General features: G+C 55.9%; 1 protein-coding gene across 5 annotated transcripts in view; it reads left to right on the plus strand.

The window, feature by feature from the left end:
* GGACT (gamma-glutamylamine cyclotransferase) overlaps positions 1-27064 on the plus strand; it is a 41050-nt gene that overhangs the window by 5439 nt on the left and 8547 nt on the right. The window contains exon 1 of one of the 5 annotated variants that reach the window (XM_008260147.5): positions 12098-12174. The exons of the other annotated variants lie outside the window; for them this stretch is intronic. The gene's annotated coding sequence lies outside the window, so the exon portion shown is untranslated. Of the gene's footprint in view, positions 1-12097; positions 12175-27064 lie in introns of those variants that run through there. 5 annotated transcript variants of the gene reach the window in all.

Below are 27064 nucleotides of genomic sequence, written 5' to 3' on the forward strand. Positions count from 1 at the left end.
GCGAGAAGGTCACGCAGGCATCGGTGGACCACGCACCGGGGCATCTTAAGCAAAGTATAGGGATCATGCACTGTCCACGTGTCCGGAACTAAAGCGGACCTATTCCTGCCAGTGGTCTGATCTTCCATAGCTTAACTGAAGCAGCCAGACACACCCCTCGAACATCCCACAGGCGCCATATTATAATGGAGATTTTAGGCAACGCCCAACACAGTCCTGGCTCTGCCACTTGTAAGATGGGTGGTAGCTGACCTTCTTCATTTACGAAAGGAGGTTAATAAAAGTTGTCTCTCTAGTAAGAGTGTTGGGGGGATTGAATGAGGAAACTCGCACACAACAAGTTCATCACGTGGCATTTGGCGCTCAGTAGATGCTGAGTAGACGCAGGGGCTTACGTGGGAGGGTGTGGGTGCTAAGTCAGTATAGACCACATCCTCTTCTGGGCTGGCTCAGTAGGGTTTGGGGAGGACTTCTCGAAGAAAAACCACGTATCTTAACCAAATGGAACCGCCTTTCACTGGGGAAGTGAACAGGGAGGGCTTTCCCTTTGCAGCCACTGGAGGAAGTGTGTCTGGTTTTGGGATGGCGCCTGTTCTGTCGGTCAGAATTCCGACACAGGTGTCACTGGACAGGATGCACAGCATCTGCAGGCTGTGCCCTATCTGGAGGGTCCACCAGGTGACCTGTTCTTGGCTTTGCTGGTTTCTGGACTGGACCCTTGCGTCTTCTAAGCCACCAGCATTGCCACTCTCTGCCCCGCTTCCATCTTCATATTCTCTCTGACTGAACCAAGGAAGGTTCTCCACTTCTTTCACTGGGCCTGCTTGGATAATTAATCCAGGAGAATCTCCTTAGCTCAGAATTCTAAAGTTGACTCATATCTGCAAAGTCTGTTTCACTTCATTGCTGGGACTGGGACGTGGGCATGTGTGGGGAACCATTGTTCTGCCAGTCACAGGTAAAAGAAGGTGGGTGTGGCTGAAGCTTAGGCAGGGAGGAGCTGAGTCCGGGAGGGAGCAAGGCAGAGAGGGGTCCTTTAGGTCCTGTCTGGTGTTGCAAGTTTGTCTGAACAGCAGGAGGATGACGTCCTGGTCAGATTCACTGCCCCAATCCCGGAATCAGCCATTTCCCATGGGGCCTGGTTGGCTGCTTTAAAGTGGGAGAATGGTGTTGAAACCATGATCTGGGCCGAGAGGTGCTCACTGCTGTGAGCCGGTGGCTGGGACAGCGGCAGAGAAAACATCCTGGGAGATGCGAGTGTCTCGTGAGCTCTACTGATAACTTTTTTTTTTTTTTTTTTTGACAGGCAGAGTTAGACAGTGAGAGAGAGACAGAGAAAGGTCTTCCTTTTTCCGTTGGTTCACCCCCCAAATAGCCACCATGGCCTGCACGCTGTGGCCAGCTGATAACTTTTAAGTCTTTCTGGACTAGAGGGCTTGTGCTTAATATCATGGATCTTTTTTTTTTTTCAAGTTTTTATATTTTTATTTGAAACATAGAGTTGCGGAGAGATGGGGAGAGAGACAGATAGATCTTCGATCTGCTGGTTCACTCTCTAGAGGACCACCACAACTGGGACTGGACCAAGCCAAAGCCCCCTGGAGCCTGGAACTCCATCGGGGTCTTCCACGTGGGTGGCAGGGACCAAGCACTGCTTTCCCAGGCACATTGGCAGGGAGCTGGGTCGGAAGTGAAGCAGCCAGGGCTTGAACCATTCCCATATAAGGGGTCGGCCTTGTGGGCAGTGGCTTCACCCACTGCACCGCATCACCGGCCCCGTCATCATGGCCCTTTGACATCCCCCATCAGGCTGGTTAGTTATTTGGTTATTGACTTTTGAGCCCTTTCTTCCTCTCTGCTACTACAAGCTTCCCAGATTGCTCTTGTCTGGTCCTGCTTCAGTATTTTTTTTTTAAGATTTATTTATTTATTTGAAAGAGTTAGATATCATCTACCTGCTAGTTCACTCCCCGGGTGGCCACAATGGACCAGGCCAAAGCTAGGAGTTTCATCCAGGTCTCCCATGTAGGTGCAGGGACCCAAACACTTGGCCATCCTCCACTGCTTTTCCCAAGCCATAGTAAGGAGCTGGATCAGAAATGAAACAGTTGGGACTCAAACCAAACCCATATGGGATGCTGGCGTCGCAGGTGGCGGCTGTATTCCCCGTGCTACCATGCCGTTGTCTCCTACCCCCTGTCCCAGTCTTAAAGTCAGCCATTTCTCTGAGGAGCTCTGGTTCTTTGACTAGAGATGCTGTTAGGGACCCAGAGCTGGCTGCCGGGTGTGCTCATCTCTACTGCAGCTGTTGGAGGGTGTGTGTGTGTGTAAACACTTGTGTGTGCAACCATCTGTGTCTGGGTGACGCTATATATGTGAGTGAGTTCTCGCTCTAAGCTGTTACCACATACGTCACCCCCGCCATTTCCCTGACTATAACCAGCCCTTCCAGCAGGGAAAAACCTGACTCCTCCCACCATGCCATTCTTTTACTTCTTCGTTCAATATGTGGATGGCCATCTTGGTATCCGGGGGGGATGGTTCCAGGACCCCCAGCAGATTCCAAAATCTACAAATGTTCAAGTCCGTTACATAAAACAGTGTCATATTTGCGTATAATCGGGACAGTCCTCTGATTATGTGACTTAAAATACCTGATACAGCGTAGATGCTGCGCTGTACTGTGCAGGGAGCAGTGACGAGGGGCAGTCTGCACATGTGCAGTGCAGATGCAGTTTAGTTTTCAGAATAGCTTCGATGTGCACCTCATTGGATCAGCGACTCCGAACCCCACAGGTACACAGGGCTGACAGTTGGCATGCGTGGCTCTATCAGGTTCTGAACTCGTGGCACCCCAGGGGAGCCGGCTCAGTCAACTAGAGGACAGTTCCTTTGTCTCTAGTCTTAAAAGTGTGGACTGCACCAGCAGGCGAGATTCTCTTTGGGCATGAAGGAGGACCTGCTGCCTGGAGGGTATGTCCACAGCTTTCTCCTGGAACCTGGGAACCCTGATAGGAAGCAGAGGGGCCCAAAGAGGAATTACTTCATAACTGTATTCCATTATTTAGTAACAAATTTCCCAGACGGAGGCTTAAAATAGCAGAGATTTCTTCCCTCACAGCTCAGGGCATGGCAGGACTCTGCTCCCTCCCAGGCCCTGTAAGAAAGTCCATGCTCGCCTCTTTCTGCCTCTGGAGGCTCCAGACACCCTGGATGGCGGCTGCACAACTTGGGCTCTGCTCCTGCCTTCACGGGCCTCTCCTGCCCTGTGTGTCCCACCGAGCTCATCTGCAGGCCACTAACGGAACCACATCTCACAGGTTCCAGGGACCAGGACAGGTACGGCAGTGCGGGTGTCTGTATTCATAAGGCTGTGTGGTGCAGCGGTTAACGCACCACCAGGGGCACCCTCAGCCCACCTTACAGTGCCTGGGTTTAAGTCCCAGCTCCGCCTCTGGCTCCAAGTTCCTGCTGATGCACCTGCCGCCTGAGGGCAGCAGGTGAGGCCTCACGTCATTGGGAAACCAGGATTGAGTTCTCCTGGCTCCTGACTGGCCTGACCAGGCCCCAGCTGTTGTGGTCATTTGGGGAGTGAACCAGCAGATGGAAGGTCTCTGTTTCTGGCTCTCTGCTTTTCAGATAAAATGAACATAAATAAGCAGATCTGGGGGGCAGGGGGAGTAGCCGCTCTGGGGTCTGGTGTGCGGGGCGGAATTGTGCTGCAGGTGCAGACAGGGCTGGGGTGTGAATTGGCGGCTCTTTCTCCTGGGGTGGTGCACTCCAGGCCCCGCCTTCCTCAGCCCTGATAGGAGGATGTTTTAGTCCATCTGTGTGCTGAGCCAACTGCTGACGGAGACTGTACGGTTTATACAGAACAGCCGGGCTGAGAAGTCCCGGGTGAGGCTGAGGGCCACATGCGGCTCCCCCTCACAGGAACTCACGGCCCCTGCAGTGACCTGCGGCCCACCATGGCCCACGGCCCAGTCATGGCCCACGGCCCCATGGCCCCACCACAGCCCACGGCCCAGTCATTGCCCTCGGCTCTGCCGCAGCCCACAGCCCACGGCCCCACCACAGCCCACTTTCCAGTCACAGCCCATAGCCCAGTCACGGCCCATGGCCCAGTCACGGCCCATGGCCCCGCCACGGCCCCATGGCCCCACCACGGCCCCCAGCACAGTCACAGCCCACAGCCCACAGCCCCGTGGCCCCACCACAGCCCACGACCCAGTCACAGTCCATGGCCCCACCACAGCCCACGACCCAGTCACAGTCCATGGCCCCACCACAGCCCACAGCCCAGTCACGGCCTACGGCCCCCGTCACAGCCCACGGCGGCACCGTCGGTCCCTGTTGGCCCCTTGGGGATGAGGTTTCAAACAACACGTGTGAAAGCCCTGCTTCCAGGACAGGCGGCCTCCTGCCAGGCACCCCGGGGTGTGTCACCGCCTGTTGAGGCCCCTGTCCTGTTGCCCCCTGGTCAGGTGAGAGCCCGGCTTTTCCCACTCGCATTCTGCCGCAGCGCCTTCCCCATGGCTGGTGCCCGACGGTTTTCGACAGCCGGAGTGACGTCACGTCATGGGGTCCTCCTGCCCAGAGTCCGGGTGGCCACATCCACTCCAAAAGCCTGCGAGTGACCCTGGATCACGAGTGTTAAGGGAGAGTTCTTTGAGCTGTCTTTTTTTTTTTTTTTTTTTAAGATTCATTTATTTATTTGAGAGGTAGAGTCACAGAGGGAGAGAGAGAGATACCTTCCATCCACTGGCTCACTCTCCAAATGGCCACAGTGGTGGAACTGGGCCCATCGGAAGCCAGGAGCCAGAAGTCTCTTCCCAGTCTCCCACGTGGGTACAGGGGCCCAAGGACTTGGGCCATCTTCCACTGCTTTCCCAGGGCGTAGCAGAGAGCTGGATCGGAGGAGGAGCAGCCGGGACTCGAACCGGTGCCCATATGGGATGACGGCAACACAGGCAGAGGCTTAGCAGTGCCCGTGAGCTGTCATTTGTTTCCGAAGAATCACAGCTGCCCACTTGCAGTCACGTTTTGTCCCTTGATGTGGGCGTCCACATTGTTCGATGCAGATTGTAAAAGCCAAATGAACACTCGGAGAGGAAATCAGCTCGTGTCAGAAATGAACGAAGAATCGCCTGGGGGTGGTCGTCCCCGGGAGGTGTTGTGTAGTCGTCACAGGAAGACGCGTGAGCAGCGGGGCCTGTCACGCAGAAGGCAGGTGCGCTGCGTGGGTCAGCGTTCCAGGCTTGTGATTGGCTGGGATGTGTGGAGCAGGCGTGGCTGCAGGAAGTGTCCAGATGTTTCCCACCAGGTGTCTCTGGCCTCGGTGGCCACGCCCCCTGCTAACTGGCTGCATGGAGCAGACACCAGCCTGGGCATCAGTGCATGTTTCTGTCGATAATGAGCGCAGGGAGGCTGGCTGTGGGACGAGAGCCGTACAGGGGAAGACAGCGGCTGCTCTGGGAAGGAGGGAGAGGCGTGCTTGGTGCTCAGGTTTCTCTGTGGCCTCGTCGGCTCCAGGGTCTCCTTACCAGAAGGTTGGTTTCTCTCAAGGTCGGCTTTGTGATCCAGAGCTCAGTTGGCAAACATCTCTTTACCTTCCGATATTTGAGTCGTGGCAGCATGAATAATGGCCATGAGGATGGCAAGTGGGAGTGTGGGACCTGCCCAGAGGCTGGCCTGGAGCTCGGCTCCTGCAGAGACGGACACACTCAGGCCTGAGACGGACACACTCAGGCCTGCAGAGATGGACACACTCAGGCCTGCAGAGACAGACACACCCAGGCCTGCAGATGGACACACCCAGGCCTGAGACGGACACACTCAGGCCTGAAACGGACACACTCAAGACTGCAGACGGACACACTCAGGCCGGCAGACGGACACATTCAGGCCTGAGACGGACACACTCAGGCCTGAGACGGACACACTCAGGCCTGCAGACGGACACACTCAGGCCTGCAGACGGACACACTCAGGCCTGAGACAGACACACTCAGGCCTGAGACGGACATACTCAGGCTTGAGACGGACATACTCAGGCCTGCAGCTGACACACTCAGGCCTGAGATGGACACACTCAGACCTGCAGAGACGGACACACTCAGGCCTGCAGAGACGGACACACTCAGGCCTGCAGAGACGGACACACTCAGGCCTGCAGACGGACACACCCAGGCCTGAGACGGACACACTCAGGCCTGAGACGGACACACTCAGGCCTGCAGACACACTCAGGCCGGCAGACGGACACATTCAGGCCTGAGACGGACACACTCAGGCCTGAGACGGACACACTCAGGCCTGCAGAGACGGACACACTCAGGCCTGCAGAGATGGACACACTCAGGCCTGCAGAGACGGACACACTCAGGCCTAAGACGGACACACTCAGGCCTGAGACGGACACACTCAGGCCTGCAGAGATGGACACACTCAGGCCTGCAGAGATGGACACACTCAGGCCTGCAGACGGACACACTCAGGCCTGAGATGGACACGCTCAGGCCTGCAGAGACGGACACACTCAGGCCTGCAGAGATGGACACACTCAGGCCTGCAGACGGACACACCCAGGCCTGAGACGGACACACTCAGGCCTGCAGAGATGGACACACTCAGGCCTGAGACGGACACACTCAGGCCTGCAGAGATGGACACACTCAGGCCTGCAGAGATGGACACACTCAGGCCTGCAGAGACGGATACACTCAGGCCTGCAGACGGACACACTCAGGCCTGAGATGGACACACTCAGGCCGGCGGAGCCCCTCTTGCCCTCCTCCGTCCCTTTTCTCCTTCAGGTTTTATTAGGAACGTTGCCAGCATACTCACAAGTGGAGGATAGTAGCCCTCATGCGCCAACCACAGCCTCTGAAAGGGGGCGCACCACCTTTGCCATGGCCGTGCTGTTTCCCACCTCCCTCTGTGTTGTGGGTTTTGTGTGCTTGCTTGCTTCGGACAGCCTTGTAGCTGGTGATGGAAGTGATGTAATTTTACCCCCAAGTCCTTCACTTAGATCTTGTTAGAAGCAGAGCTGCCGCCTGTGACGCCGGCATCCCCCAGGAGCAACTGTCGAGTCCTGGCTATCCCGTTTCCACTTCAGCTCCCCGCTGGTGCACCTGGGAAAGCAGTGGAAGGTGGCCCAAGTGCCTGTGTCCCTGCACCCACGTGAGGAACCTGGATGAAGCTCCTGGCTCCTGGCCTCAGCCTGACCCAGCCCCAGCCATTGTGGTCATTTGGAAAGTGAACCACCGGGTGGAAAGTCTCAATCTCTGTCTCCTTCTCCCTCCCTCCCTTTCTCCCTCCCTTTCTCCCTCCCTTCCTCTCCCTGCCTCTCAAATAAATGAACAAACCCTTTAAAAAAGAAATGTACTTGAGTCCCTGCCACCCACAGCAGACCTGGGCAGAGATCCTGGCTTTAGCCTGGCCCTGCCCTTGCTATTACAGGATTTGGGGAGTGAACGGGGGTGGAAGATCTCTCTTTCTCTCTGTCTCTGTCACTCTCTGCCTTTCAAGTAAGTAAATAAATAGATCTTAAAAAAAATTCTGAGCTCCATAGTCCTTCATCTCGAACATTTTTAGAGTTGTTGCATGTGCTTATGCTTTCATTACCATTTAGATATGTATGTCATGAAGCTGATTTCATATACTTCATATACTTTTGTTAAGGATTTATTTGTGTATTTGAAAGGCAGAGTTAGGGAGAGGGAGAAATGCAGAGAGAATCTTCCACCTGCTGGTTCACTTCCCATGTGACCACAGCCACCAGGACTGGGCCAGGCAGAAGCCATGAACTGAGGACTCCATCTGGGTCTCCCATGTGTGTGGCAGCGGCTAAAGCACTTGAACCATTATCTGCTGCTTCCCATGGGGAGCTGGATCAGAAGTAGAGCAGCTGGAACTCAAACTGGCGCCCACAACGGGCTGCCACTGCAGGTGGCAACTGCTACACCACAGCTCGGGCCCCATCAGATAAATCAATCTTAAAAAAAAAAAAAAAAAAAAAAAAACAGTAAATAGACATGAAAAGATACACACACACACACAAACACAAACACACACACACACGGTTAATCCCAAAGACTTCATCTGTGGGGATTTATTTGTTTATTTGAAAGCCAAAGTTACAGAGAGAGAGAGAAACTCTTCCATCCACTGGTTCACTCCCCAGATGGCCACAACAGCCAGGGCTGGGCCAAGTCAAAGACAGGAGCCAGGAGCTTTTTCTGAGTCTCCCATGTGGGGGCAGGGGACCCTGGACTTGGGCCATTTTCTACTGCTTTCTCAGGCGTGTTAGCAGGGAGCTGGATCGGAAGTGGAGCAACTGAGACACAAACTGGAGCCCACATGGGATGCTGGTATCACAGGCAGTGCTTAGTCTGCTGTACCACAATGCCAGATCCTCATACCTGTTTACTGTTGAAAGACATTTGGATTATTTATGGTGTTGGGTGATGATGAATAGAGCTGCTGTAAACATTGTAAATAGGTTTCTACGTGAAGAAAGTTTTCATTTTTCTAGGGCCGATCCCTAGCCGTGCACTGGTGGGGTCACATGGAAGCACGTGTTTGACTTTATAAGAAGCTGCCAGACTGTTTCTGAGTGTCCATACCCCAGCAAAAGCGAGAGTTCTGGCTGCTCCACTGCTGTCAGCACTTCATAGTGCCAGTTTTCTCTTTTGTTTTGAGGCATCATAATAGATGTGTTACTCTTGTTTTTAGTTATCTGATTTCAGGTTTCTGAGTATCATAAAAATTGGTTTTGATAATCCTTGAATAAGTTACTGAATTAAATTTTTTTGTATAAGAGTATTTCAACAAGTTCATGGAAAGTGGAATTAAATTTATTTTGGTACAAAAATTTTTGAAACCCATGCATATTGGCTCATCGTGTGCATTTTTCAAGAACTTTTTTGAAAACCCCCTGTATATCTGCTATAAATATGATGATTTCTGCATTTAAGTATTTTATACTGAAAAACAAAACCAGAATATCACGTAGAAGCCATTAAATCTGAGCAGTTGAGAGGTAGTGCCTGGGGAAGGGTGGCAGAAAAAGTGTCTGAAACAGCGAGTCCTCTGCAGCGACCCCTCCGTTGTGCACATCCCAGGAGCGTCTCGTTCCTGTTGTACCGTCAGTGAACGCTGAGGCCACATCTGATTTTCCCGCTGGTTTCCTGTTAGGTTAGATTCATCAGTGAACACTTCATTGCATGAGAGCAGACTGGATGCAAGTGGACAGTACTCTCCGGACTGTCTGAATTACAGTGTGCGCCATTGTGGTTTAAAGAACGGGCCACTGTGATGTGTCTAGCAGCAGTCAAAGCTTGCATTTTTTACCTTATCAAAGCACAGTGAACTCAGGAAGAAAACCACTTGAAATGTCCACTTGTGGCGTCAAGATCTCCTGTCTTCCTCTTTGGGTGACCTAGGCACCGTGGCCCCTGGTTACTTCACAGTGTGCAGCTGGCTCCAGGATCAGTTACCAGAACGCCCCTGTTAACGGTTCTCACCGTCTCACTCCCTCTGTCACACGAGCTGTTCCAGTCTCCCGGTGCACAGAGTCATTGCTGAGGGAGACCCCGTCTGTGATTTCAGGCCTCACCCGGGGGCTTCTGGGTTAAGCTTCGAGTTGGTGGTGGGCTGTGAAAAGCAAGAAGTGATTTCCAGTGTCTGCTTGGCAGTGAGGTGGCTCCGGGGTTCTGCTGTGAGACTTGAATCTCCCTTGCGTTGCTTGGGGTTAGCCCTTCCTTCCTAACACAGGGCGCTGGGGAGAAAACCTGAGCTGGCTGGGAGGGTGGAGGGCAGGTAGTCCGTGGGCTCCGGAGCTGGATGCGTTCTGGAGGGAAACACTGGGACACTGGTTCAGAGCCGCGGAGAAGTGGGGTGAGCTTCGGCAGCCAGGTCAGTTACGGCATCAGAGGAACACATCCGTTGACTGTTGACGTCTGCTGTGATTGGAGTAAGTCAGAGAGTGAAGGACTGTCAGGATGGCACCTCCGTTGGACTTTGTTGCATTTAAAATGTAGTTTGCGGGTCTTTTAGAAATAGGTTGAATAAAGTCATACATGCACATAAGAATACACACGTGTGTGTGTGTACAGATAGATAGGGTTGGGCAGAAGGGATAATGGAAGTGGGTTTTAGGATACCAGACTCATACACCTGCTGCCCCCTGGTGGCAGCGTGTTGAGCAGTGCAGTTCAGAGGTAAGTGGGGGGGGAGGTGGCTTCCTGAGGGCTGGAGCTGGGAGGCATGGTCTCCCTGTACCCGTGATTACCGCCTGTGTTATTACCTGTGTTTTCTTAGGCAGATGTTTTAGTGCAGAGCCCAGACTGCACCTTCTCCAGCGTGAAACTCAATTTCTAAAGCGTTTTGCAGCTTCAGCACCTGTGACGGCGATGCCATCGGCGAGTATGGTAGAAAGGAAGATGTCGAGTTCTGCTTTCCCGTGGGCAGCTGGATCATAATAGATCCAGGTGCTCTGTCAGGAAGGAGGTCGTAGCTCGACGCTGGTTCAGCTCCGGCTCAGCCTGCGTACAGGCCTGCCTGCCTGCAGCACAGCCCGTGGCCGTGTAGGATGACCCTGCTTTGTCATGAAAAGATCGAAAGGTCCATCGATTTAAACGATTCTGTTTTTAGTTGTGGAACAAAGCACGCACACGTTTCCGTCGTAATCATGTGTAAGTGTGCGGCCAGCGGCGCTCAGTGCCTTTACGCTGTTGAGCAGCCAGCCTCAGAACTTCTCCAGCCGGCACAACTGGAACTCCAGCCCATCAGACAGCACCCGATTCCCCGTGCCCCCGCCCCAGAAACTAGCGTTCTGCTTCCTGTCTCCATGGCCTTGACTGCTGTAGATACGTTATGCGAGTGTAACCATACAGTGATGGGGGGGGGGGCACTTGTTTCCCTTAGCAGAATGTTAGCATGTGGTACATGTTGTAGCATGGGTCAGAGCTTCCTTCCTTGATAAAGCCGAGTGATTTTCCATTTCTGTGTGTGTACCTCATTCTGTTTACCCATTCATCCTTTGGTGGATGGGTACTGGGCTGCTTCCACCTCTCGGCCATGGTGAGTGATGCCATGACCATGGGTGTGCCACGGTTGCTAACCCGGAAAAGGACTTGCATGGTTTTTTCCTGTGTGTGCAGGATTCCATTGTGAAGGGAACAAGTCGACTGTTCCAGTAACCAGTGTCTGGCTGGTTGTGTGGGTGAGGGTGTTTTCTCATGGGTTCATAGAGCCAGTGGCCAGGGCTGGCCGTTTGTAGACTGTGCAATGACCCAGTGACTTTCATGTGTGTCGAGTAGCCTGAGCCTTAGCCGGAGCTTGTGAGATAGGCGAAGGGAGAATTTCTGTCCCTGAGCCAAGTGCGTCACCCAGGAGCCACACCTAATCCAGTCCTCTGATTCCCACTGGTGTGCACAGCCTGTAGAAGCCTGGGCACTGGGGCTGCCTCCAGCACCTTCTCAAGGCAGGGCCACCAGGAAGCAGCGCTTCCCAAACAGCTCCTCCTCGTTGCACTCACATGCGACAGGCACTTGGTGCTCTCACGCGCCTCGCTCCGCACTCCTCAAAGTGCTGGGGTCTCACAGGGCCGAGAAGGAACCTGAGGCACAGAGGTCTGGTCATCCGCCAAGGTCTCAGGCGAAGGCCCCGCCCCCACTGCGGGCAGGGTGGAGGTGTGGGGGCGTCCTGGGGCCCACGCTGACCAGGTTGTTCAGGTGAGGGGATGCTTGCAGCAGGGCTGTTCCTCCCGAAGCTGCTGCCCTCCCAGTCTGCAGTTGGCGCTGCCCGGCACAGTGCCATGGCCCCCTGCTTCCAGTCAGCAGCACCAGCCAGACACCCTCCGTGGCGAGGCCTGGCTCCAGAGTGGGCCAGGAGGGGGGCGGAGAGGCAGGAGGCGGGGCTGGGCTAGGCCTGCACAGTTTGCCACGAATCAAGGAATCTTGCTTAGGCCAGCAAGTGATACGCAGAAAGAAACATGGAGCAAAGTTCAAGAAGTTTCATAGGTAGCTGGTGGGGCAGTAAAAGCAGCAAGGGATCAGAAGTGCTGACCCCAGGAGTTAAAGTGTCCCAAGAATATTAATGTTTAATGAGGCATGGGTGAGGGTGGCTGAGCATCGACCTTGGGCACAGTCGGCCGGCGAGGAGGAGGAGGTGAGTGTTGGAGGGCTGGGCGAACAGGGGTGTGCGTGACCGAGGGGTGGTCTTGGGGCATGTGCTTAGGATTACTGACGCCCCCTGGGGGAGGTGAGGGAGCGCAGGCTGATCCTGACCCAGTCTCAGCACACACGCCAGTCCCGTTAGGTCACGTGCCCAGACTCTGTAGGACACCCTGCCCCAGAAGCAGCCTCGGACAGCAGATCCTTGGCCAGGAGTCCAGGGAAACAGAGACAGGCACCTGTCCGTGTTTTGACTCTTGTCGGGTTTTGATGTTTCTGCCGTGGGTTCACATAACATTCCCAGCTGGTGCAGGCGTGGGTCACCGTCCCCACCGAAAGGATCGGGAGGGCAGGGTGGAGAGCACCTCGCTGGGGAGCCGAGAGAACCAGTTACTTAGGTCTGTGCCTGTGTCTGTACTAGTGGGGTGTGGGGTACCCCAAAGGGACACAGACTCTCCAGATGTCTGCACAGCACCACCAGGTGCCCGGCTGTTTGCGTCCAGGAGTGATTTCCAGGCCCCCCACCCCCTTGACTCCTTTACTTGCAGGTGGATGGCCCACTGGTGAGTCAGGTGCTGTGCCCGGGGCCTAGTGACGAGGTGTCGGAGTTGCCCTTGGCTTACCCTGGAGAGCGGTGGCAGCCCCGTTGCCTCGGGGGGGGGGGGGGGCCTGAGACGTCAGAAGGCCCATTAGTGGGGGATGAGGAGTTGTGCACACTGAGTACAGTGGGCGGGCTTTGGTGTTGCTGGTGCTGAACCCGGCTCCTTGTAGAGCCTAAGTGAATGGCGCGGCCGGTTGGTCAGTCGGGCTGCGGCAGAGTGTGCACTGTGGACAAGCGAGTCGTGTCCCCATCCCTCGTCCCGAGTACACAGGGAAGAGCTGGCACTAGGTGCTTCTTGAGTAAGCGCTGTAAGTCATTCCCCGAGGGGCAGTGTGGTGATGGCTGCAGGACAGGTTGACTCTGGCGCAACGAGCCCAGGGCTCCGCTCCAGTCAGCTTCAAGGGGGTGAGAGGGGCCAGCAGGCCGTCCCGGCCCATCCCTCGTCTGGGAGCTGATGTCAGAGCTCTGCTCCCCCAGGCCATCCGCAGCACCGGGCTCCTGGATTACCAGGACCAGGAGCTGCTCTGGTGGAGGCCGCGGGGAAGGTGGTCGTTAGCGCCTGGGTTTCCTGCTGAGTAAGCTGCTCATCTCCGTCACTTTCTTTTTTAAAGATTTATATATTTACTTGAAAGAGTTACAGAGAGACAGAGATTTTCCATCTGCTGGTTCACTCCCCAGATGGCTGCAGCAGCCAGGGCTGGGCTGGGCAGGAGCCAGGAGCCAGGAGTTTCCTCCTGGTCTCCTATATGGGTGCAGGGGCGCAAGCACTCGGGCCATCTTCCACTGCTCTCCCAGGCCATGATCGGGGAGCTGGATTGGAAGTGGAGCAGCCAGGACATGAATCGGCACCCATATGGGAGGCCGGTGTCACAGGCAGCGGCTTTACCCGCTTCGCCACAGCGCCGGCCCCCTTGTTTCCCACACTTGGAGTAATGTGTACGTCCTCACCTTGGAGCATCAGGAAGGGGCTCCCATGTGCTGTTTATAGGGGTCAACTGAAGCCAGCTTTGAGGGGCCACCCTTGCAGGAGGCAGGCCAGTGTCAATGCCTCGCCCGTGTTAGGCTAGGTCCTGGCGTATGTGGCGGGCGCCATCTTTAGGGTGTGGTTTTTCTCTTCCTTCTGCCCGGTAGGTTGGGGTCTCTCTGCACGCTAGATGAAGGGCTCCCCCACTCGCTGGCAGCTCTCTGAGGAACGCGCAGTCGTGCAGACGGGTTTGCAGTCTGTAAACGCCCACCTTCTTTCCTTCTGACGGCTGGACAGCTCTTCTCTGAGCCGGCACCTCAGCTCCTGGGCTAAGTCCCAGGCAGCAGCACCGTCACTTGTCGCATCTGTGGTTCTGTAACCCCTTTGGTGGCCCTCCACTGTCCATTGTGCTCACAACTGCGAGGTCGCCCTGCGTCTGGCTGAGGCAGGGGCTGGGCCGCCAGGTGCATTCTGCCGGAGCATAGAGTTGCCAAGGTTTCCAGGCTTGATGAAGGCGCTCATTTTCCCAGTGGGCAGCAGAGTGGCAGGGTTGGGCGTGACCCCCGTCTCCAACATCACACTCGGCTTATCCAGGACGGCCCACTACTCTAGGTTACGTGAAGAAACAGAGATGTCGGTCACAAAACCCCAGGCAGCTAAAGGGAGGCCCTGGCCAGTGATGTGGGCAGGAGGGAACGGCAAGGACAACGGGTGTTTGGCACGAGTGTGTGTGCCCTTGAATTCCCTCTAGGGCCGGCTGAGGAGACGACGTGGGGCCCACAGCCCACGTGCGTGGCTGGGCCTGGAGCCCGGGGCTGTGGATTCCTGTTGTTCCGGAAGCACGGATGAGTTATGCTGAGAGAGGAGAATGCAGGGAGACTCCCAGCCGTCGTCACTCAGCTTGGAGCAGAGGGGAGTGGCAGGCCAGGCCGGCGGGGGAGAGGGGACTGGTGGCACTGGCGCTCTGCACAGCGGTTGGGTGGCGACAGAACGACCGCGCTCAAATGCTGACGATGGGCAGCCTGGCTTTCCTTTCCCACGTAGATCGGCTTCTGGACTTAAGGCAGTAAAATTCACCCAGTTAGTACTTAAAGTTCAGTGCTTCTTCCTTGCGCCCAGCCTGCTCTCACTGGCAGCAGCCCCCAGCAGCCACTGTGATTTCTGTCCCTACGATTCTCCTTGTCCAGAATGCCAGTGGATTTGTGCAGTACGAGTCTGGCATTTCTCAGCACGTGTGTTTGCGGCTGAGCCACTTGATTGTGTGTGTGTAACTCGACTTGGTTATGCATTGTTGAGCTGTTGGACGTTTGGGTTGTTTCTGGCTGTTGGCAGTTAACTGGGAGAACTCCTGTAGCCCTTCGTGTACAGGTCTCCATGCACACATATGATTCCGTTTGTCTTGGGAATATCCCTGAGAGCGATTAGATTGCTGGGCTCCACGGTCAGTGCATTTTTAAGTCTATCAGACGCCGGCAGGCAGTTTTCCAAAGTTGTTGCACCACCGGCATTCCCGGAAGCAGGGTCTAAGGGTTCCAGTTACACCGCAGCCCAGCCAGACTTCAGCCAATCTCCTCCACTGGGTCGTCCCAGCAGGTACCTGATGGCAGCCCAGTGTGGTGTGGTTTTTTCAAGATTCATTTATTTACTTGAAAGACAGAGTTACAGAGAGGCAGAGAGAGAGAGAGAGAGAAATCTTCCATCTTCTGGTTCTCCCCAAATGGCTACAATGGCCGGAGCTGGACCCATCCGAAGCCAGGAGCTTCTTCCGGGTCTCCCACGTGGGTCCAGGGGCCCAAGCACTTGGGCCATCTTCTACTGCTTTCCCAGGCCATAGCAGAGAGCTGGGTCAGAAGTGGAGCAGCCAGGTCCTGAACTGGTGTCCATATGGGATGCCAGCGCTGCAGGTGGCACTTTACCCACCATGCCACAGTGCTGCCCACCCCCTCAACCCCACTGCCTCCCAGGGTGGTTTTGGTCTGATTTCCCTGATAGGACGGAGAGCGTGCCCTAGCAACATGGAGTGTCTTTCCGTGTGCACACATGACGCGCCTACCTCTGGGACGGAGTTTCCTGCTGAATTGGGTGCCCACTTCCCCCTGTGGATTGTCGAGTTCCCCGTGGACCCCGGGTACAGCTGCAGCTCCGTGCTTGCCTCTTCAGTTCCTTTCAGAGCAGACCCAGCTTTGGTGCAGTCGGCATTTATTCACACTTCCTGGCTGTGCTTGCTGTCTCCTGTGCAGACGTTCGCGCTTGGATAAACTGAGCTCTGTGCTCTGTGCTTGGATAAACTGAGCGGCTGGAGGGGCAGGGGCTGGGGTCGGTGTGCTTGTGCCACGTGGATCCGCGGCTGCTCGGGCTCCCCAAACCATCTGAGCTCCTGGGCACCTCTGCTTGACCACTGCTGTCCATACGAGTGTGGGGCTACTTCCGGGCCGGCCGGCCTGCTCCATTGATTGAACTCCTTTTTCTTTTATTGAGATAGAATTCACATACCATAAAAGTCAACACTATAAAGTGTACAAGTGGGTGGTTTCTCAGTGCATTCACAGCTGGGACAGCCACCACCACCGATTCCGCATCACTTTCATTATCCCCAAAAGGATGTCCCATGGGTCTTGATGTCTCCTTTTCATCCTGCATCTGATGCCACGCTGCCGTCTGCATTGTGGCTGTGTAGTAAGTATTGGAATGCAAACTTTGTTCAGCTTTTTCAGAGTTGCCTCGGCCGCTCTAGAAGCTTTAACTTTTATGTGCGTCTTTGAATCGGTTCATCAGTTTCTACACAGAAACAACTGCTGGGACTTCTGTAAAGATGGGGCCAGTGTTGTGCTGCAGCAGATTAAGCTGAGACTTGGCCACCGGAATCCCATCTTAGAGCACCAGTTCGAGTCCCAGATGCTCTGTTTCTGGTCCAGTTTCCTGATAACACACCTGGGAATGCAGTGGAAGACGGCCCAAGTGTTTGGGCCCTGCACCCATGCGGAGGACCCAGATGAAGCTCCTACCTCTGTGCAAGGTTGTTTTTTTGTTTTTTTGTTTTTTGTTTTTTTTTAAGATTTATTTATTTATTTGAAAGTCAGACTTACACAGAGAGAGGAGAGGCAGAGAGAGAGAGGTCTTCCATCCATTCATCCATTGGTTCACTCCCCAGTTGGCTGCAATGGCCGGAGCTGCGCCCATCTGAAGTCAGGAGCCAAGAGCTTCTTCTAGGTCTCCCGTGTGGGTGCAGGGGCCCAAGCACTTGGGCCATCTTCTACTGCTTTCCCAGGCCATAGCACAGAGCTGGATTGGAAGTGGAGCAGCTAGGACTCACACCGGTGCCCATATGGGATGCTGGCACTGCAGGTGGCGGCTTTACCCGCTATGCCACAGCGCCGGCCCCATCAAGGGTATTTTTTAGTCATAAAGAAATGCTTGTAGAACCAGGGCTGTTTGTGTTAGCTAGTTCTTCTAAGTGAGCTTTGGAATTTTCCCCTTTGCCCTGAGGTGTGCAGCTTCTTGGCACAGAGCTGCTGGCTGCCTCCCCTGCCCTCTCAGTGTTCGTAGTATGCACCGTCCCGTCTGCTCTGTGACTTCTCACGCTGGTGACTGATGTCCCCTCTCTCCCCCCAGAAACGCAGAAGGGCATACAGTGATTCCCGTGTAGCACCCACGTTCAGTAACGTTCAGGGTTTCGCCGTATTTGCTCCATCAGTTCCCCTTCTTGGATGTGCTGACGACTATTAAAGTAAGTCGCAGGCTTTCGGACATTCCTCAACCCTGGATAGGCCTATTGGCATCTCTAAAGCAAGGATGCTTTCTTAGGGAACCTGATGCCATTGTGAGGTCATGGGCCTGTCAGATCTCCCCAGTTGTCTCAAAATTCCATTTACAGTTAGATCAGAATCCAGACAAGGCCTGCACATGACCCATGGCTGTTTTGTGTCTTAAGTCTTTTAGTCTGGGGCAAATTGCCCCCCCCTTTTTTTTTAATAACACAGTCATTTCTCTTTACAAGGCCCCATGTTTTGGGCCTCTCTGCTTCCAGGTGGTGTACTCCTGTGACAGGAGTTTCTTCAACCTGAGAGTGACAGGATCACGAGGCGGCACCTTCTGTCCCCTGGGGAGCCCCCCGCCTCGTGCTCTCAGATGCTGGGGAAGCAGACGGAGGCCAGACACCCGTCCACTGCTCCGTGTGGCTTACACTGAGTGCACATTTATGAGAGTCCAGCACCCATCAGGAACGTGTAGAAGCATAGAGTTTGCCGGGGTTTCATAGCGTGAGCCTGCTGGGGAGCCAGCAGCCAGCCCGGAGGCCTGGCACACCGTCCTGCCTTCGGCACTCGGCAGCACAGAAGTGCCTCGTCTGGCTGTCTTGGGCCTGACGTCTCTGGCAGCGCTGCTCCTGGTGATGTCACCATGGCGCGTCTGTCCATTCTCATAGCTGCAGTGTTCCAGACTGTCCTGAGGCTGTGAATGCCTTCAGTTGTTTAACATCTGGGTGGCCTACAGTTTGGCGCTATCAGAATATTCTTAGCTATGTCTTTTTTTAAAAAAATGTTTACTTGAAAGGCAGTGCAAGAGAGGGAGAGAGAGGAAGAAGGAGAGGGACAGGGAGAGAGGAGGAGCTTCCATCCACTAGTTCACTCCCCAAGTGGCCACATCAGCCAGAGCTGGGCCAGGCCAGATCCGGGAACTCCATCTGGGTATCCCACATGGTGGGCAGAGGTCTAAGCACTCGGGCCATCTTCTGTTGCTTTCCCAGGTGCATTAGCAGGGAGGTGGATCAGAAGTGGAGCAGCCAGGACTCGAACCAGCACGTGGAAGGGATGCTGGCTCTGGGCAGGAGGTGGCTTAATCCACCGCACCACAGTACCAGCCCGTTGCCACTTTCTGCTACTCTCTCAGGCACGGGAGCAGGAAGCTGCGTCAGAGGCAGAGCAGCCGGGGCTTGGGAGGTGCTCAGTGATTGGAGGCCAGTGTCGTTGAGCAGCGGCTTAGCCCACTGCGCCAGCCCAGCCCCTTATGCCGACTTTCGGATGAACCTGTGTCACACTTCCATCATGCGCCTGCCTGCCGGCCCTCGGCTGCACACAGTCCAGCTTCATAGACACTGCCACTGGGGGTGCACTTGCTTATTTTTTAAAAACACACATCTGTCCATGTCGCCTCCCAGGCTTCCCACCTCTGAACGGCCCCCACCATAGAGCAGCCCAGACTGAAACTTGCAGAGCTGAAATCCAGAGCCTGTAGGGGGACTGAGGCCCTAGCGGCCTGGACTGCACAGCGTGCTGCCCTCCACAGCAGCCCAGGTCCCCTCTGCTCCGCTCTCCTCTTCCCGCTTCACCTCTGCCTGCCTGCTCCCTGTGTCCCCTCCTGCGGAGCCGGTGCAGCCCTGTCCCCAGTCTCCTCCCCGCCCCCACTGTATCTGCACCCAGCAGGGAGCAGCTCGGGAGGAAGGACTGTCGTCTGACTTATCCACAGTCCCTGGCACTCAGCACAGTGCCTGGCCCGTAGCCGCAGCTCAGAATACCCTGGTGCAGGCACACGTGACCTTCCAGCCAGCGTGGGCAGACCGAACGCGCAGCAGCTGCTACCCACAGAAACTTAGCGCCCGGGGCCACTCCTGGCCTCGCAGAAACTGTAATCTAGCTTTGGTTTAGAGAGTTGGAAAGAGGGGCTCAGAGCCTGGCCGCTGATGCGGGAGCAGCAGGTGTGGGCTGGTGGCAGGCAGGTTCACGTTCAGAGTGGTGGCATGTGCTGAGAGGGCCAGTGCTGCCCTCAGCGGAGCACCGCCTGTGTTCTCCTCCCGACCAGTGCGTGCCGGGGGGAGGTACGTGGGTTTGGTGTGAAGCCCAGGCTGTTCTGCATCATAGCTGTGCTGTTTTAAGAGTCAACTCTTGCAAGCCTCGTTTCCCGAGTGGGAAGTGGGACAACACCGGTGTGGCGGGGCTGTTGGAGACTGGGGAGAAGGGATCAGTCCCTGAGAGCCCCCGGTATCCCCCACGCACTACTTTTCTCCCTCCCTCCTGGGGAGATGAGGGAGGTCCCAGGACAGGCTCCAGCCCATGTCCTGGGCGGCCCCTGCCTTCCTGAAACACGTGGGTCTGGCTGCACTCACAGCTCGCCCTGCAACCTGGTGGGTGGTGAGGGTGGTGAGCCCAGGGCCCACGGGTGCCGGCACCCACACCAGCCACTTCGGCGACATCCAGCTCCTGGCGACAGAGGGTAGCCTACCTGGACTGTGTGGTCCTCTTGCCCTCCCTGTGAGACAGGGCCCCCGCCCTGGAGAACTGCCTCCCTGCAAGATGGGGAAGGGAGAGAGAAATCCCTTAACTCGAGAGTGATGAGATCATTGGTGCAGTAAAGCAGAGTCAAGTCCGTCTGGATTTTGAACCATGGGGTCAGAACAGCTTCTCGGGCCCAGTGTGCCCACTCCTCTCCCTTCCTCCAGTCCCCCGCTCCAGGCATGCGCCCTGCTACAGAGCTGTGCGTGCGGCTAGGGTCCTGGTTTTCTGAGAGAGAGGTAAAGCTCCCATCCACTGGTTCACTCCCTAAATGCCTGCAACAGCCAGGGCTGGGCCAGGCTGAAGCCAGGCACTGGGAATCCAATCCAGGTCTCCCACACAAGTAGCAGGAATTCAGGTCTCCCACATGAGTACCAGGCTCCCAAGGTATGCAGAGCCAGGACTTGAACCCAGGCCTGCCCCAGAGTTGAAATTCTCTCTCTCTCTCTCTCTTTTTTTTTTTTTTTTTTTTTTTTTTTTTGAGAGGTTTTCTTTCATCTGGTGGTTCGCTCCCCAGAAACTGGCAACAGCCGGGACTGGACAGGCCAAAGGCAGGCACACAGAACTGTATATGGATCTCCCACGTGGGAAAGTGGGAAACAGGGACCCAAGTACTTGAGCCGTCACCTGCTACTTCCCAGGGTACATATTAGCAGGGCGCTGCAGCCAGGCACTCAGATACGAGATGCAGTTGACATAAACGCTGGGTCAAGTGCCTACCCAAGAGAGGAACCTTTTAAAAAAATATTTATTTATTTGAAAGAGTTAGAAGGAGGAACAGAGACAGAGCTTCCACCCGCTGGTTCACTGCCCTGATGGTTACAAAGGCCAGGGCTGGGGCAGGCCGGAGCCAGGAGCTTCTTCCAGGCAGGTCTCCCACATGGGCGGCAGGGGCCCGTCGACTCGGGCCATCTTCTGCTGCTTTTCCTGGGCCATTGGCATGGAGCTGGATCAGAAGTGGAGCAGCTGGGACAGGAGTTGTAGGTGGTGGCTTTTCCCGCTACGCCACAGCGCCGGCCCCAAGGTGGATGTTTTTAAGGGGCTGACACTAGGACCTTTGTTAGCCCCTAGGGATTGGGAGGCTTGTGAACATGACCTTCGGGGGGGGGGGTCCCTTGTTTCCTCACCTGGGGGAGTTGCTGATGCAGGCGTGGGAAGGGCCGCGGCTTCCTGGTGTTGGCCTCCTCGGCTCAGGCGGCCCAGGGCCAGAGAGGAAAGTGCGTCCTTCCTTCTGGTTTACAGCCACGTCTTTGTTTATTTTTTACTTTAGAAAGTGGTTTTGGGAGAGTGAAACGGCTTCGCTTCTGTAGACACAAACGTTAGACCATTGCTACGCTTGAGCTGCTCAGCTGGGAAAATGGCTGCAGAAAACACAATTTTCCTCGTAATTGAAAGCACACTGTAAGCTAAAGAATGCAGCAGCTCTATTTTTTTAAAGCAAAAAAAAAAAAAAAAAAAAAAAAAGCTATTCTATAGTTTCTCAAGTTTATTTGGAAAAGTTTTTACCCCGAAAGCAGCCAGTGTCTTCCCTGCTAAGCAGCAGGCGGTCTGGGAGGGGTCTAACACTTTCCCGCAGTGACAGACCCTGCGCTGGCTACAGTTGGGCATCAACCCAGACAGGCTTGTGGGTGACATCTGGGCTCTGGGGCCCACCCCACACACACCAGAGAGGCCCTGGGGTTGTGAACCCGGGAGGGCTGGCTGCTGGCTTCTGCTGGTCAGCGTGGAGTGTTTGATGGGAACGGGGCAGACTCGGCTCCCGTGCAGTCGGGGTCCCAGGAACCCCAGGTAGTCAGGAGGTCTGGGACTCCACACTCGGGCCAAGCCAGGGAGCAGTGGCCCCGCAGACCCGGCGCGCACGCCGGGCTCGCCCCTCCTCACTGTGATATTAGGGTTTTCACTTCATTAGCTGCTTTGCGTGAACTGAACTTGGGGTAAGTACCTGTGCACGGAAAGGCTCTGAGAGCTTTGGGGATAGGTGATAGTCAGCAGACCCACAAGGTCGAATTTTCAGTTCTGTGCTATCTATTTATTTTAATGATTTATTTATTTCATTTGAAGTTACAGAGAGGCAGAGAGAGAGAGGTCTTCCATCCACTGGTTCTCTCCCCAAATGGCCTCAACAGCTGAAGCTAGGCCATTACTAATCCAAGAGCCAGGAGCTTCCTCCAGGTCTCCCATATTCCCTGCTCTCCCAGGCCACAGCAGAGAGCTGGATAGGAAGTGGAGCAGCCGGGACCCGAACCGGCGCCCGTGTGGGATGCCGGCACTGCAGGCGGCGGCTTTACCCGCTGTGCCACAGCACCAGCTCCCGTGCTTCTGTTTTTTAACAGACTTTTTAAAAATGTTTAAAACTTGAACTCTGTGTGTGTACGTGTACACGTATGTGTGCACGTGTGTGTGTGCACGTGTGTGTGTGTTGGAGGTGATGCCTCATCTCTCTGGGGCACTAACGCAGCAGTTAACTGTCCGGGTTTGCCTTTCTCCCTTTGTCCACTGCGTCCTGCCCGTCTGATTACCTCCGGGGAGTCAGCATCCCTTCAGAGGGCTGAAACTGGGTTTAATAATGTTCTTAGTGAAAGGTAATCGTCAAGGTAAACCTGTTGCTGCCACCAAAGAATTGAATCCGGATCCGCACTGTCCGCTGGACGCACAGCTCGGGTCACTCCTGGCCCAGCGGCTGCTGTTGGCACAGAGGCCAGGGCACCACTGCCCAGCTCACGCGGTGCTCTGCAGCCGCTGGCTGGCCTGGGGTTCCCTTGAGCTCCTGACTCCCCGGGAGGCCCTGGGATGGGTGGGCTGCGTTCTTGCTGCCGTCTCGGTGTTTCCTTCACAGTGTGGTTCAGGTGTCATGCCTTGCAGGACACAGGCGCTGTGGGTCCTCTTCCCCGGGTTCCTGCTAATCCCTCTGGCCCCGGTGGTTGGGTTGGGGGCCCCCTGCTGCCGACTGCTGACGGTCGCCAGGAACGTGGCTCTGTCCCCGTGTTCCAGCCATCTGTCCACTGCTCCCCTAGGACACGGCTCCTCCTGACGTGGGCAGCTGGGCCCTCTGCTGAACCCAGGGCGTACTGGCCACCCCTGGCCAGGGCCTCGGCGGGAGTGTTGACCTCTGCCTGTGCACGTTGGAGCAGCTCGGCCTTGCACATGTTGTCTAGGAGCTGTAAGTGGGCTGCTGTGTTCCCTTCCTCCAGTGTGTGTTGGTGGCAGACACCTAGAGAGGAGGAAGGTGGCTGTGTGGAACTGCGGGACTCTCCTGTGGGTCCTCTAATGCGAGTTTGCGTCCCACACTCCACGTCCCACCCAAGGAAGTGAAACATGAAAATCAAACCGTGCTGACAGCCTCGCCGCGTGTCCGAGAAGCAGAGCCTTGAAACCGCGCGGCGCAGTCGTTTCCACTCAGTTTTGGCTGCAGAGAAGCCGTGCTCCGGGAAGATGCGTGGACGGAGGGGCCAGGCAGTCTCTGCCCTCTCGTGTTCTGCCGCCAGGGAAGACCTGTGGAGGGCGCGTGGGTCCCGCGGTGGCGCGCTGGGACAGGGTGCGGGTCTTGGCTCCTCCTTGACCAGGGGGTTGCTCCAGGCAGAGTAGACGGATTTTGAGCAATTGCCAGTTGACCTAAACGCTGCACCCTCCCGCAGCAGGCCTGGAAAAGGGTTCTCTAGGCAGGCCATGCGCTGCGTTTCTCAGGGGCTGAGGGTCAGTCAGCGGCTGGTGCCAGAGGGGCCCTGGTCCCAAGGCATCCCTGGACCACGGCACCTGGGGCCGCTGCCCTTGACTGCCTCCTTCCCAGGCGCCCAGGGAGCAACCGCCAAGATGACTGCCGGCCTGTTCTCATTGCGTGTTGGTTCCCCAGAGGAACTGGGTTTTAGGGCAGCCTCCGCAGACCTGTTGTTGTGAATTCTGTTGGTAGCTTTGACTAGGGCCTGGGAAGCCCGTTGAACTGCAGATCAGGAGCCCCTCGTGAAAACTGAAGCGTTCCAGACCCTGAGGCTTTCTGAGCACCAGCAGACACCGCGAGTGGGAGTTCCCACACGTGGCCGTGTGGGGGTTGCAGTCTAGACGCCGAGGCACTGACACTGCGTGGGCTCGCCCGAGCCGTGTGTGCCCGCCAAGGTGTGTAGGAAGCACACGCGATTTTTCCTTTTCTGACTTCAGAAACCTTTTATTTAAGGAATACAGCTTCATGCATTTCGTAAGTACAACTTAAGGAACACAGTGATTCTTCCTACCGTCCCCACCCTCCCATCCACACTGCCACCCTCCTTCCTCCTCCCTCTCCGTTCCCATTCTTAGTTTCACTAAGATCTATCTTCAATTAACTTTATATACATATGATTACCTCTGTAAGTAAAGAGTTCAATGAATAGAAAGAAAAAAACAAACCTGTTCCGCAACACTCAAGGCAAGGGCTGTTCAAAGTCATTGCATTTGAGTGTCAGTTTCACTTCTACAGATTACTTGTAGGGCACACATGGGTTTTGTGGTTAGACATGGGTTCAGTCCCCAACATATTTTGTTAGGTTTATTGGATATTCCAAGCCTGACACCCTTCCGGTCCCTAGAGTTTTGGAGGAGGGATACTCGCTGTGGCGCCTGCAGCTTGCCTTCTCCCCAGGGGCTCTCTTCCTGAGGCCAACTTTGATGTGAAGCCTGCCCCCAACAGCCCTGACGGTGAGGTGCCCAGGTTGGTGTTTCTGACAGCTGACTACCCCGCGGGACCACCTCCCACGCTGGTGGAGAGAGAGTTCCCCCCAGCGTCCTGGGCGTGTCTTGCCACAGCGGCAACAGGTGCGCCAAGGCCTGCTGGGCGACAGCCTCCCTGTGTGATTGGCTCCTCTTGCCGCCACCCCTGCTCCCTGGGGAGGTGGGGAGGGACGGCTTGGCCTGGGTCACAGGCTAAGGGGCTGGAGCACTTTGCTCTCTCAGGACCTTGCCTGGCTGGCACGGCAAGAAAATGAGAGAAGAGCCCCTGCCTGCAGATGTGCTCCCAGCACTGTGCGGCCCTGGAGAGGCTGGGGTGAGGCCCTCTTGTGTGGTTGTGAGCCCTGACCTGAGGCCCTAAGTGCGACACGCAGCCCCGAGCCGGCTGGTTTATGGGCACTGTTCCTGCTCTCGTTTGAGCCACAGGTGGAGCTGGGGTTCCCGAAGGCGCGCCAGGGGGTGCTGAGCTGCACGCTGAGGGTGACTGGCCCTTTGTCCGGGTGCTGGACCTGCTGGCTGCCTGCCCCAGCACGTGCTCTGGACCCGGGTGCCCGCTGGCAGGCCTCCGCTGGGCTCCGCGCCATGCTGCCAGGAAGCAGCAGGGGCTGGCAGGGCCCCCGCCCCTGGCTGTGCCTGGTATGCAGGGCCACGGCCCCCACAGGCCCGGGCAGTCCCCTCCTGCTCGTGTGCAGAGGCTTGTGCCCGGCACAGCACCGGGAGTTTGCCAGCTATTCCTTTCCAGCGACTCGGTGGCTGCCACATCGCAGTGGCGATGCTGACACAGCTGCCTTCGCCGCGGTGTGGCAGAACAGTCGGTGATCATCAGTGTGGACAGAGCGCCAGTGCGCAGAGCGGCTGCTGAGGTGGTGTCCAGGGCGCGCGGCGGCGTCAGGGGCCACCGGGTGCCTGTTTGTGTGCACAGACCCCGAGAGCTCGTGCTCCTGGGCAGTCGTGTGGTGGGAGACCCGAGCTTCTGGTTTCAAAGGGGCCGGCGTCTGACTGGGCCCGAGCAGCTAATGTGAGAGGGGTTTGCCGACGGTTCCAGGGCGTTCGGTGGGGTTGGTGAGGGGTTGGCGAGGGGTCGGCCAGAGCAGGAAGCCCTTGTCTTTGCTATAAAGAAACTCGCGAGCACCAAAGGAAAAGCATCAAAGCGCCAACAGGATGCGGCCTGGAGCCCTGCCTGGCACTGTGGCCCAGAGCGCGCCGGGGAGGTGACCCCAGCATGCTTCATGCTTGCAGGTCAGGCCCAAGTTCAAAGTTCAAGGCATTTTGTTTTTTCACCTGTTTCCTAGAGACTTAAGAAACCTCTGAAGATTCAGTGTGTCACTGCCTCAGAGGCGCAGGGTCTTCTCCAGGGAAAACAGTGTTACCGTGGAGGGAGGGCGTGTGGGGCTTCCGTGAGATAAGGGACTGCACCCCTGGCAGGGGGGCCGCGCCTGCTCCAGGCTGATGCCCAGTGCGTGGCTGCCGGGGGTCCCACAGGCCAGGCAGTGGCTCACTGTGACAGTGTGGCCTGAACTGTGTTCTCAGCAGGGCCGTGCTGGCGCCGGCGGGTACCAGTGAGGCAGGTGAGCACGGCACAGGGATGGCGGCTGGGCTGCCCGGGAGCTTCAGAAGCAGGGAGGTGGCCGGGCTGCGCCGGCAGGGCCTGAGCCTGGTGCCCCAGGTCGGGTTTTTCTAAGGCGGTGGTCACTTGACAGCTGGCACTGTGCACAGTGAGAGGCCTGATGGGTGACCTGGAGAGAGCGGCTGGAAGTGACGGCGTATACACTTCACTGACGCTTCTGGGGACCACCGGTTTTAACAGAACAGAAAGAATATTCTATTGAGACACTTTAAAACAAACAAAAAAGATCTATTTTATTTCAAAGGCAGAGTAAGAGGGAGAGTTAGAGACAGAGAGAGGTCTTCCATCTGCTGGTTCACTTCCCAGATGGCTGCAACAGCCAGGGCTGGGCCAATCCGAAGCCAGGAGCCAGGAGCCTCATCTGGGTCTCCCATGTGGGTGCAGCGGCCCAAGTACTGGGCCATCTTCTGCTTTTCTAGGCCATTAGAGAGCTGGATGGGAGCAGCCAGGACTCAGACTGGTGCCTATATGAAATGCCAGTGTTGCAGGCCGTAGCTTCACTTGCTATGTCATAGCGCCCAGCCCCCAGACACCTTTTTTTAATGGTGGCTTTTGTGTTAGAAACTGGTACACATATAAAATCCTTTTATAAGTTAGTTTAAGAAGAGTTAGATGGCTGTTCATCCTTGTTTGCTTCAGCTGGGGTATGTGTGCGTGCACGTGCGCGCTGAACCCAGACTGGGACTAGCTGATAGTTGTAATCTATAAACATTCCTAACAAACTTAAAT

The sequence above is a fragment of the Oryctolagus cuniculus genome, chromosome 9 (assembly GCF_051225735.1).
Source record: "Oryctolagus cuniculus isolate XC-2025 breed Fujian yellow rabbit chromosome 9, ASM5122573v1, whole genome shotgun sequence".
Taxonomy (NCBI): domain Eukaryota; kingdom Metazoa; phylum Chordata; class Mammalia; order Lagomorpha; family Leporidae; genus Oryctolagus; species Oryctolagus cuniculus.